At 52.9% G+C, this 12,911-nt stretch overlaps 1 long non-coding RNA gene across 3 annotated transcripts in view; it reads right to left on the reverse strand.

Annotated features, from left to right (window-relative positions):
- The window catches only part of LOC135189051 (uncharacterized), a 51,204-nt gene that overhangs the window by 14,385 nt on the left and 23,908 nt on the right, over positions 1-12,911 (reverse strand). For all 3 annotated transcript variants that reach the window (XR_010307915.1, XR_010307913.1, XR_010307916.1), the window contains exons 7-10: positions 11,856-12,243; positions 8,200-8,587; positions 4,591-4,978; positions 935-1,322 (exon numbers count right to left, since the gene is read on the reverse strand). This is a non-coding gene — a long non-coding RNA (uncharacterized LOC135189051). The remainder of the gene's footprint in view (positions 1-934; positions 1,323-4,590; positions 4,979-8,199; positions 8,588-11,855; positions 12,244-12,911) is intronic.

Raw genomic sequence — 12,911 nt, forward strand, 5'->3', positions numbered from 1 at the left:
TAACCTACTGCCAAGCCTCAACAGGCTCTCACACTTCTTCTTTCCAACGCCGCCCTTGCGCGTTGGGCTCTTCTGCCTCATCCCCAGCTTCCTCCTCTGTGTCGTTCCCATGTGCTCCCCCAACCCCAAAATCCCTTCCCCATTCCCACCCATGCCCAACCACAAGCCCTCTCCCCAATCCCACCACTTTCTCCTCCAATCCACCATCTCCTCCCCAAGCCCACCCTTTCCTCTCTCAAACAAGAAAACAGGAAAGAAGAAGAAGGCCACGACGCAAGAGACCACGACGCAGAGCACAAAGGCCACAACGCAGAAGAGAAAGAAGGGGATGATGCAGAAGCATAGACTCATTAAGACTCATTCCAATCGTGAAGGTTGGAAAACACCTTTAGCATCATCCACTCCAACCCAAAGTCAACCAGCATCACCACTAAACTCTGTCCTGAAGCGCCACATCTACACGCTTCTCAAACTCTTACAGAGATGGTGACTCCACCACCTCCCTGGACGGCCTCTTACGAGGCCTGACCCACACTCGCACCCTTCTAATCCACAAGCACAGCCTTGTGTGCCATCGGCTCCTGCTTCATCCCCTTCTTTTTTCCTCTCCGTCATTCATGTCTTCTCCCCAAATCCACCGAGATTTCCCCAGGCCCACCCATGCCCAACACGGCCTCCCCAAGACCAACGTCTTCTCCGCAAAGAAGACAAAGGGGAAAAAGAGGGCCACGACGCAGAAAAGCAAGATGTGGACAAGGTGGAATCATAACATCATCAAAATCATGCAGGTTGCAAAAGACCTTGAAGGTCATCGAGTGCAACCATAAGCCAGCTACCAGGAAGACTAAACTCTATCCCGAAGCAAGCTACTGCCCAGCTGTAGATGGAAAAGAAGAAACAGAAGAAGAGGAAAAGCAGCAAGAGAGAAAGATACCTGGTGCTGCAGAAGGTGGTGTTGATCCAGGGCAGCCACCATGTTCCACACAGCCCTTGGCTCTGGAAAGCCAAGGAGAGACAGGTCACTCTCTGTGTCCAACAACTCTCAAGTCTTCACATGATGCCACTTGTCGCCGCCATCTCCAGCCCCACAGGTGCTCAGCAACACTCCTCAGAGGACCTCAGGCTCTCATCCATGTCCTCGCTCTGCAGCAGCTCTTGGGCACCTCAAGGGCCAAACCTCTCAGGACCTTCAGCACTGACGCGGGGCATCATGAATATGGCCAGCTGAAACCGGAGGAGCTGGATCAACCACCTGCCCTCCAGCACGGATCCCTCTGGGCACGCTCTCAAAGGAGACGAGGGTGCGAGTGAATCTGGACGCCCTAGAAAAGAAGAAGAAGAGCAGGAGGAAGAGGGGGAAGAAGAACAATTCTTCTTCCCCCTCTTCCTCCTAGAGGATGACACATCCTCTTGCGCCTTTAACGGCACAACATATGGACAGCGAAGAAGGAAGAAAAGGAAGAGGCACAAGAAGAGGACAGCACATAGAGAGGACAACAAGAGTGCTGCAACACAAGAAAAAGAACAACCCTGCTCTCTCCAAGCCCACAAGCTTCACCCTACTTCAACCTTCTCCGCCCCAACCCACCAAGGCTTCCCTCCAAGAAGAAAAAGGCAAAGGGAAAGAAGCGCACGACGCGATAGGGGATGACGCACAAGAGGAAGAGGACGAAGCAGAATCATACAATCATTAAAATCATTAAGGTTGGAGAAGATCTTTAAGATCAGTCACACCAACCAGAGCACAGCTACCATGACCTTAGGAAACCCTATCCAGAAGCTCCGCAGCTAGGCACTTCTGGTACCCTTCCAGGCAGGGTGACTCCACCACCGCCTTGGACAATCTATTTCAAAACTTCACCACTCTCTTGCCCTTCTTTTACCCAACCACACCCTTGTGTGCTCTCATCTTCTGCTTCAAACCCATCCTCTTCCCCTGTGTCATTCCCATGTTACCACATGCCCACCCACGCCCACCATGGCAATCCCAAAGCCCACCATTGCTCCCCAAACCCTGCGTGGCCTCCCCAACCTCAGCAGGTTTGCCTCAAAGCGGGGAAAGGGAAAAAAGAAGGGAACGCGACGCAACGGACAAAGAAGCAGCAGGAAGAAGAAGGAGGGGACAAAACAGGAAGGGCACGACGCAACAGGGCACGACGCAGAGGGCAAGGGCACAAGCAGGAAGGACACGACGCAGAGTGGAAGAAGAGGAGGACGCAAAGGATGGGAAATGGGACGACGCAAAGGATGGGAAATGGGACGACGCAAAGGATGGGAAATGGGACGACGCAAAGGATGGGAAATGGGACGACGCAAAGGATGGGAAATGGGACGACGCAAAGGATGGGAAATGGGACGACGCAAGGAAGGACCGCACAGAGGAAATACGGGACAATGTGGAAGAGGGTCAACAGCATGAGGCAAAAGTAGAAGGCCACAACCCCAAAGACTATGACACAGAAGAGGAAGATGAGAACAAGGCAGAATCCTAAAGTCATTAAAATCATAGAATCAACCAGGTTGGAAGAGACCTCCAAGATCATCCACTCCAACCTATCCCCCAGCCCTATCCAGTCAACTAGACCGTGGCACCAAGTGCCTCATCCAGTCTTTTCTTGAAGACCTCCCGGGACGGTGCCTCCACCACCTCCCTGGGCAGCCCATTCCAGTGGGAAATCACTCTCTCTGTGAAGAACTTACTCCTAATCAAGAAGGTTGGAAAAGACCTGGAAGGTCATCCAGTCCAACCATCACCCAGCTACCAGGAACACTAAACTATGTCCTGAAGCGCAATATCCACATCCTTCTTCAACTCCCCCAGGCATGGTGACTCCACCACTGCCTTGGACAATCTATATCAACACTTCACCACTCTCTTGCCCTTCTTTTACCCAAGCACACCTTTGTGTGCTCTCATCTTCTGCCTCAAACCCATCCTCTTCCTCTGTGTCATTCCCATGCCCACCCACGCCCACCATGGCAATCCCAAAGCCCACCAGTGCTCCCCAAACCCTCGGTGGCCTCCCCAACCTCAGCAGGTTTGCCTCAAAGCGGGGAAAGGGAAAAAAGAAGGGAACGCGACGCAATGGACAAAGAAGCAGCAGGAAGAAGCAGGAGGGGACAAAACAGGAAGGGCACGACGCAACAGGGCACGACGCAGAGGGGAAGGGGTAAGACTGGAGCAGGAAGACGAGCAGGACGAAACAAAGGAAGAAGGGCACGACGCAACGGGGCACGACGCACAATGGCAAGGGCAGAAGCAGGAAGGACACGACGCAGAGTGGAAGAAGAGGAGGACGCAAAGGAAGGGCAATGGGACGACGCAAAGGATGGGAAATGGGACGACGCACAGGAAGGGAAATGGGACGACGCACAGGAAGGACCGCGCAGAGGAAATACGGGACAATGTAGAAGAGGCTCAAGAGCGCGAGGCAAAAGTAGAAGGCCACAACCCCAAAGACTATGACACAGAAGAGGAAGACGAGGACATGGCAGAATCATAAAATCATTAAAATCAAGAAGGTTGGAAAAGACCTTGAAGGTCATCGAGTCCAACCATCACCCGGCTACCAGGAAAACTAAACTATGTCCTGAAGCGCAAGATCCACACGCTTCTTCAACTCCCCCAGGCATGGTGACTCCACCACCTCTCTGGGTAACCTACTGCCAAGCCTCAACAGGCTCTCACACTTCTTCTTTCCAACGCCGCCCTTGCGCGTTGGGCTCTTCTGCCTCATCCCCAGCTTCCTCCTCTGTGTCGTTCCCATGTGCTCCCCCAACCCCAAAATCCCTTCCCCATTCCCACCCATGCCCAACCACAAGCCCTCTCCCCAATCCCACCACTTTCTCCTCCAATCCACCATCTCCTCCCCAAGCCCACCCTTTCCTCTCTCAAACAAGAAAACAGGAAAGAAGAAGAAGGCCACGACGCAAGAGACCACGACGCAGAGCACAAAGGCCACAACGCAGAAGAGAAAGAAGGGGATGATGCAGAAGCATAGACTCATTAAGACTCATTCCAATCGTGAAGGTTGGAAAACACCTTTAGCATCATCCACTCCAACCCAAAGTCAACCAGCATCACCACTAAACTCTGTCCTGAAGCGCCACATCTACACGCTTCTCAAACTCTTACAGAGATGGTGACTCCACCACCTCCCTGGACGGCCTCTTACGAGGCCTGACCCACACTCGCACCCTTCTAATCCACAAGCACAGCCTTGTGTGCCATCGGCTCCTGCTTCATCCCCTTCTTTTTTCCTCTCCGTCATTCATGTCTTCTCCCCAAATCCACCGAGATTTCCCCAGGCCCACCCATGCCCAACACGGCCTCCCCAAGACCAACGTCTTCTCCGCAAAGAAGACAAAGGGGAAAAAGAGGGCCACGACGCAGAAAAGCAAGATGTGGACAAGGTGGAATCATAACATCATCAAAATCATGCAGGTTGCAAAAGACCTTGAAGGTCATCGAGTGCAACCATAAGCCAGCTACCAGGAAGACTAAACTCTATCCCGAAGCAAGCTACTGCCCAGCTGTAGATGGAAAAGAAGAAACAGAAGAAGAGGAAAAGCAGCAAGAGAGAAAGATACCTGGTGCTGCAGAAGGTGGTGTTGATCCAGGGCAGCCACCATGTTCCACACAGCCCTTGGCTCTGGAAAGCCAAGGAGAGACAGGTCACTCTCTGTGTCCAACAACTCTCAAGTCTTCACATGATGCCACTTGTCGCCGCCATCTCCAGCCCCACAGGTGCTCAGCAACACTCCTCAGAGGACCTCAGGCTCTCATCCATGTCCTCGCTCTGCAGCAGCTCTTGGGCACCTCAAGGGCCAAACCTCTCAGGACCTTCAGCACTGACGCGGGGCATCATGAATATGGCCAGCTGAAACCGGAGGAGCTGGATCAACCACCTGCCCTCCAGCACGGATCCCTCTGGGCACGCTCTCAAAGGAGACGAGGGTGCGAGTGAATCTGGACGCCCTAGAAAAGAAGAAGAAGAGCAGGAGGAAGAGGGGGAAGAAGAACAATTCTTCTTCCCCCTCTTCCTCCTAGAGGATGACACATCCTCTTGCGCCTTTAACGGCACAACATATGGACAGCGAAGAAGGAAGAAAAGGAAGAGGCACAAGAAGAGGACAGCACATAGAGAGGACAACAAGAGTGCTGCAACACAAGAAAAAGAACAACCCTGCTCTCTCCAAGCCCACAAGCTTCACCCTACTTCAACCTTCTCCGCCCCAACCCACCAAGGCTTCCCTCCAAGAAGAAAAAGGCAAAGGGAAAGAAGCGCACGACGCGATAGGGGATGACGCACAAGAGGAAGAGGACGAAGCAGAATCATACAATCATTAAAATCATTAAGGTTGGAGAAGATCTTTAAGATCAGTCACACCAACCAGAGCACAGCTACCATGACCTTAGGAAACCCTATCCAGAAGCTCCGCAGCTAGGCACTTCTGGTACCCTTCCAGGCAGGGTGACTCCACCACCGCCTTGGACAATCTATTTCAAAACTTCACCACTCTCTTGCCCTTCTTTTACCCAACCACACCCTTGTGTGCTCTCATCTTCTGCTTCAAACCCATCCTCTTCCCCTGTGTCATTCCCATGTTACCACATGCCCACCCACGCCCACCATGGCAATCCCAAAGCCCACCATTGCTCCCCAAACCCTCCGTGGCCTCCCCAACCTCAGCAGGTTTGCCTCAAAGCGGGGAAAGGGAAAAAAGAAGGGAACGCGACGCAACGGACAAAGAAGCAGCAGGAAGAAGAAGGAGGGGACAAAACAGGAAGGGCACGACGCAACAGGGCACGACGCAGAGGGCAAGGGCACAAGCAGGAAGGACACGACGCAGAGTGGAAGAAGAGGAGGACGCAAAGGATGGGAAATGGGACGACGCAAAGGATGGGAAATGGGACGACGCAAAGGAAGGGCAATGGGACGACGCAAAGGATGGGAAATGGGACGACGCAAGGAAGGACCGCACAGAGGAAATACGGGACAATGTGGAAGAGGGTCAACAGCATGAGGCAAAAGTAGAAGGCCACAACCCCAAAGACTATGACACAGAAGAGGAAGATGAGAACAAGGCAGAATCCTAAAGTCATTAAAATCATAGAATCAACCAGGTTGGAAGAGACCTCCAAGATCATCCACTCCAACCTATCCCCCAGCCCTATCCAGTCAACTAGACCGTGGCACCAAGTGCCTCATCCAGTCTTTTCTTGAAGACCTCCCGGGACGGTGCCTCCACCACCTCCCTGGGCAGCCCATTCCAGTGGGAAATCACTCTCTCTGTGAAGAACTTACTCCTAATCAAGAAGGTTGGAAAAGACCTGGAAGGTCATCCAGTCCAACCATCACCCAGCTACCAGGAACACTAAACTATGTCCTGAAGCGCAATATCCACATCCTTCTTCAACTCCCCCAGGCATGGTGACTCCACCACTGCCTTGGACAATCTATATCAACACTTCACCACTCTCTTGCCCTTCTTTTACCCAAGCACACCTTTGTGTGCTCTCATCTTCTGCCTCAAACCCATCCTCTTCCTCTGTGTCATTCCCATGCCCACCCACGCCCACCATGGCAATCCCAAAGCCCACCATTGCTCCCCAAACCCTCCGTGGCCTCCCCAACCTCAGCAGGTTTGCCTCAAAGCGGGGAAAGGGAAAAAAGAAGGGAACGCGACGCAATGGACAAAGAAGCAGCAGGAAGAAGCAGGAGGGGACAAAACAGGAAGGGCACGACGCAACAGGGCACGACGCAGAGGGGAAGGGGTAAGACTGGAGCAGGAAGACGAGCAGGACGAAACAAAGGAAGAAGGGCACGACGCAACGGGGCACGACGCACAATGGCAAGGGCAGAAGCAGGAAGGACACGACGCAGAGTGGAAGAAGAGGAGGACGCAAAGGAAGGGCAATGGGACGACGCAAAGGATGGGCAATGGGACGACGCACAGGAAGGGAAATGGGACGACGCACAGGAAGGACTGCGCAGAGGAAATACGGGACAATGTAGAAGAGGCTCAAGAGCGCGAGGCAAAAGTAGAAGGCCACAACCCCAAAGACTACGACACAGAAGAGGAAGACGAGGACATGGCAGAATCATAAAATCATTAAAATCAAGAAGGTTGGAAAAGACCTTGAAGGTCATCGAGTCCAACCATCACCCGGCTACCAGCAAAACTAAACTATGTCCTGAAGCGCAAGATCCACACGCTTCTTCAACTCCCCCAGGCATGGTGACTCCACCACCTCTCTGGGTAACCTACTGCCAAGCCTCAACAGGCTCTCACACTTCTTCTTTCCAACGCCGCCCTTGCGCGTTGGGCTCTTCTGCCTCATCCCCAGCTTCCTCCTCTGTGTCGTTCCCATGTGCTCCCCCAACCCCAAAATCCCTTCCCCATTCCCACCCATGCCCAACCACAAGCCCTCTCCCCAATCCCACCACTTTCTCCTCCAATCCACCATCTCCTCCCCAAGCCCACCCTTTCCTCTCTCAAACAAGAAAACAGGAAAGAAGAAGAAGGCCACGACGCAAGAGACCACGACGCAGAGCACAAAGGCCACAACGCAGAAGAGAAAGAAGGGGATGATGCAGAAGCATAGACTCATTAAGACTCATTCCAATCGTGAAGGTTGGAAAACACCTTTAGCATCATCCACTCCAACCCAAAGTCAACCAGCATCACCACTAAACTCTGTCCTGAAGCGCCACATCTACACGCTTCTCAAACTCTTACAGAGATGGTGACTCCACCACCTCCCTGGACGGCCTCTTACGAGGCCTGACCCACACTCGCACCCTTCTAATCCACAAGCACAGCCTTGTGTGCCATCGGCTCCTGCTTCATCCCCTTCTTTTTTCCTCTCCGTCATTCATGTCTTCTCCCCAAATCCACCGAGATTTCCCCAGGCCCACCCATGCCCAACACGGCCTCCCCAAGACCAACGTCTTCTCCGCAAAGAAGACAAAGGGGAAAAAGAGGGCCACGACGCAGAAAAGCAAGATGTGGACAAGGTGGAATCATAACATCATCAAAATCATGCAGGTTGCAAAAGACCTTGAAGGTCATCGAGTGCAACCATAAGCCAGCTACCAGGAAGACTAAACTCTATCCCTGAAGCAAGCTACTGCCCAGCTGTAGATGGAAAAGAAGAAACAGAAGAAGAGGAAAAGCAGCAAGAGAGAAAGATACCTGGTGCTGCAGAAGGTGGTGTTGATCCAGGGCAGCCACCATGTTCCACACAGCCCTTGGCTCTGGAAAGCCAAGGAGAGACAGGTCACTCTCTGTGTCCAACAACTCTCAAGTCTTCACATGATGCCACTTGTCGCCGCCATCTCCAGCCCCACAGGTGCTCAGCAACACTCCTCAGAGGACCTCAGGCTCTCATCCATGTCCTCGCTCTGCAGCAGCTCTTGGGCACCTCAAGGGCCAAACCTCTCAGGACCTTCAGCACTGACGCGGGGCATCATGAATATGGCCAGCTGAAACCGGAGGAGCTGGATCAACCACCTGCCCTCCAGCACGGATCCCTCTGGGCACGCTCTCAAAGGAGACGAGGGTGCGAGTGAATCTGGACGCCCTAGAAAAGAAGAAGAAGAGCAGGAGGAAGAGGGGGAAGAAGAACAATTCTTCTTCCCCCTCTTCCTCCTAGAGGATGACACATCCTCTTGCGCCTTTAACGGCACAACATATGGACAGCGAAGAAGGAAGAAAAGGAAGAGGCACAAGAAGAGGACAGCACATAGAGAGGACAACAAGAGTGCTGCAACACAAGAAAAAGAACAACCCTGCTCTCTCCAAGCCCACAAGCTTCACCCTACTTCAACCTTCTCCGCCCCAACCCACCAAGGCTTCCCTCCAAGAAGAAAAAGGCAAAGGGAAAGAAGCGCACGACGCGATAGGGGATGACGCACAAGAGGAAGAGGACGAAGCAGAATCATACAATCATTGAAATCATTAAGGTTGGAGAAGATCTTTAAGATCAGTCACACCAACCAGAGCACAGCTACCATGACCTTAGGAAACCCTATCCAGAAGCTCCGCAGCTAGGCACTTCTGGTACCCTTCCAGGCAGGGTGACTCCACCACCGCCTTGGACAATCTATTTCAAAACTTCACCACTCTCTTGCCCTTCTTTTACCCAACCACACCCTTGTGTGCTCTCATCTTCTGCTTCAAACCCATCCTCTTCCCCTGTGTCATTCCCATGTTACCACATGCCCACCCACGCCCACCATGGCAATCCCAAAGCCCACCATTGCTCCCCAAACCCTGCGTGGCCTCCCCAACCTCAGCAGGTTTGCCTCAAAGCGGGGAAAGGGAAAAAAGAAGGGAACGCGACGCAACGGACAAAGAAGCAGCAGGAAGAAGAAGGAGGGGACAAAACAGGAAGGGCACGACGCAACAGGGCACGACGCAGAGGGCAAGGGCACAAGCAGGAAGGACACGACGCAGAGTGGAAGAAGAGGAGGACGCAAAGGAAGGGCAATGGGACGACGCAAAGGATGGGAAATGGGACGACGCAAAGGATGGGAAATGGGACGACGCAAAGGATGGGAAATGGGACGACGCAAAGGATGGGAAATGGGACGACGCAAAGGATGGGAAATGGGACGACGCAAGGAAGGACCGCACAGAGGAAATACGGGACAAAGTGGAAGAGGGTCAACAGCATGAGGCAAAAGTAGAAGGCCACAACCCCAAAGACTATGACACAGAAGAGGAAGATGAGAACAAGGCAGAATCCTAAAGTCATTAAAATCATAGAATCAACCAGGTTGGAAGAGACCTCCAAGATCATCCACTCCAACCTATCCCCCAGCCCTATCCAGTCAACTAGACCGTGGCACCAAGTGCCTCATCCAGTCTTTTCTTGAAGACCTCCCGGGACGGTGCCTCCACCACCTCCCTGGGCAGCCCATTCCAGTGGGAAATCACTCTCTCTGTGAAGAACTTACTCCTAATCAAGAAGGTTGGAAAAGACCTGGAAGGTCATCCAGTCCAACCATCACCCAGCTACCAGGAACACTAAACTATGTCCTGAAGCGCAATATCCACATCCTTCTTCAACTCCCCCAGGCATGGTGACTCCACCACTGCCTTGGACAATCTATATCAACACTTCACCACTCTCTTGCCCTTCTTTTACCCAAGCACACCTTTGTGTGCTCTCATCTTCTGCCTCAAACCCATCCTCTTCCTCTGTGTCATTCCCATGCCCACCCACGCCCACCATGGCAATCCCAAAGCCCACCATTGCTCCCCAAACCCTCCGTGGCCTCCCCAACCTCAGCAGGTTTGCCTCAAAGCGGGGAAAGGGAAAAAAGAAGGGAACGCGACGCAATGGACAAAGAAGCAGCAGGAAGAAGCAGGAGGGGACAAAACAGGAAGGGCACGACGCAACAGGGCACGACGCAGAGGGGAAGGGGTAAGACTGGAGCAGGAAGACGAGCAGGACGAAACAAAGGAAGAAGGGCACGACGCAACGGGGCACGACGCACAATGGCAAGGGCAGAAGCAGGAAGGACACGACGCAGAGTGGAAGAAGAGGAGGACGCAAAGGAAGGGCAATGGGACGACGCAAAGGATGGGAAATGGGACGACGCACAGGAAGGGAAATGGGACGACGCACAGGAAGGACCGCGCAGAGGAAATACGGGACAATGTAGAAGAGGCTCAAGAGCGCGAGGCAAAAGTAGAAGGCCACAACCCCAAAGACTATGACACAGAAGAGGAAGACGAGGACATGGCAGAATCATAAAATCATTAAAATCAAGAAGGTTGGAAAAGACCTTGAAGGTCATCGAGTCCAACCATCACCCGGCTACCAGGAAAACTAAACTATGTCCTGAAGCGCAAGATCCACACGCTTCTTCAACTCCCCCAGGCATGGTGACTCCACCACCTCTCTGGGTAACCTACTGCCAAGCCTCAACAGGCTCTCACACTTCTTCTTTCCAACGCCGCCCTTGCGCGTTGGGCTCTTCTGCCTCATCCCCAGCTTCCTCCTCTGTGTCGTTCCCATGTGCTCCCCCAACCCCAAAATCCCTTCCCCATTCCCACCCATGCCCAACCACAAGCCCTCTCCCCAATCCCACCACTTTCTCCTCCAATCCACCATCTCCTCCCCAAGCCCACCCTTTCCTCTCTCAAACAAGAAAACAGGAAAGAAGAAGAAGGCCACGACGCAAGAGACCACGACGCAGAGCACAAAGGCCACAACGCAGAAGAGAAAGAAGGGGATGATGCAGAAGCATAGACTCATTAAGACTCATTCCAATCGTGAAGGTTGGAAAACACCTTTAGCATCATCCACTCCAACCCAAAGTCAACCAGCATCACCACTAAACTCTGTCCTGAAGCGCCACATCTACACGCTTCTCAAACTCTTACAGAGATGGTGACTCCACCACCTCCCTGGACGGCCTCTTACGAGGCCTGACCCACACTCGCACCCTTCTAATCCACAAGCACAGCCTTGTGTGCCATCGGCTCCTGCTTCATCCCCTTCTTTTTTCCTCTCCGTCATTCATGTCTTCTCCCCAAATCCACCGAGATTTCCCCAGGCCCACCCATGCCCAACACGGCCTCCCCAAGACCAACGTCTTCTCCGCAAAGAAGACAAAGGGGAAAAAGAGGGCCACGACGCAGAAAAGCAAGATGTGGACAAGGTGGAATCATAACATCATCAAAATCATGCAGGTTGCAAAAGACCTTGAAGGTCATCGAGTGCAACCATAAGCCAGCTACCAGGAAGACTAAACTCTATCCTGAAGCAAGCTACTGCCCAGCTGTAGATGGAAAAGAAGAAACAGAAGAAGAGGAAAAGCAGCAAGAGAGAAAGATACCTGGTGCTGCAGAAGGTGGTGTTGATCCAGGGCAGCCACCATGTTCCACACAGCCCTTGGCTCTGGAAAGCCAAGGAGAGACAGGTCACTCTCTGTGTCCAACAACTCTCAAGTCTTCACATGATGCCACTTGTCGCCGCCATCTCCAGCCCCACAGGTGCTCAGCAACACTCCTCAGAGGACCTCAGGCTCTCATCCATGTCCTCGCTCTGCAGCAGCTCTTGGGCACCTCAAGGGCCAAACCTCTCAGGACCTTCAGCACTGACGCGGGGCATCATGAATATGGCCAGCTGAAACCGGAGGAGCTGGATCAACCACCTGCCCTCCAGCACGGATCCCTCTGGGCACGCTCTCAAAGGAGACGAGGGTGCGAGTGAATCTGGACGCCCTAGAAAAGAAGAAGAAGAGCAGGAGGAAGAGGGGGAAGAAGAACAATTCTTCTTCCCCCTCTTCCTCCTAGAGGATGACACATCCTCTTGCGCCTTTAACGGCACAACATATGGACAGCGAAGAAGGAAGAAAAGGAAGAGGCACAAGAAGAGGACAGCACATAGAGAGGACAACAAGAGTGCTGCAACACAAGAAAAAGAACAACCCTGCTCTCTCCAAGCCCACAAGCTTCACCCTACTTCAACCTTCTCCGCCCCAACCCACCAAGGCTTCCCTCCAAGAAGAAAAAGGCAAAGGGAAAGAAGCGCACGACGCGATAGGGGATGACGCACAAGAGGAAGAGGACGAAGCAGAATCATACAATCATTAAAATCATTAAGGTTGGAGAAGATCTTTAAGATCAGTCACAGCAACCAGAGCACAGCTACCATGACCTTAGGAAACCCTATCCAGAAGATCCGCAGCTAGCCACTTCTGGTACCCTTCCAGGCAGGGTGACTCCACCACCGCCTTGGACAATCTATTTCAAAACTTCACCACTCTCTTGCCCTTCTTTTACCCAACCACACCCTTGTGTGCTCTCATCTTCTGCTTCAAACCCATCCTCTTCCCCTGTGTCATTCCCATGTTACCACATGCCCACCCACGCCCACCACGGCAATCCCA

Source organism: Pogoniulus pusillus, chromosome 3 (genome assembly GCF_015220805.1).
Source record: "Pogoniulus pusillus isolate bPogPus1 chromosome 3, bPogPus1.pri, whole genome shotgun sequence".
Taxonomy (NCBI): domain Eukaryota; kingdom Metazoa; phylum Chordata; class Aves; order Piciformes; family Lybiidae; genus Pogoniulus; species Pogoniulus pusillus.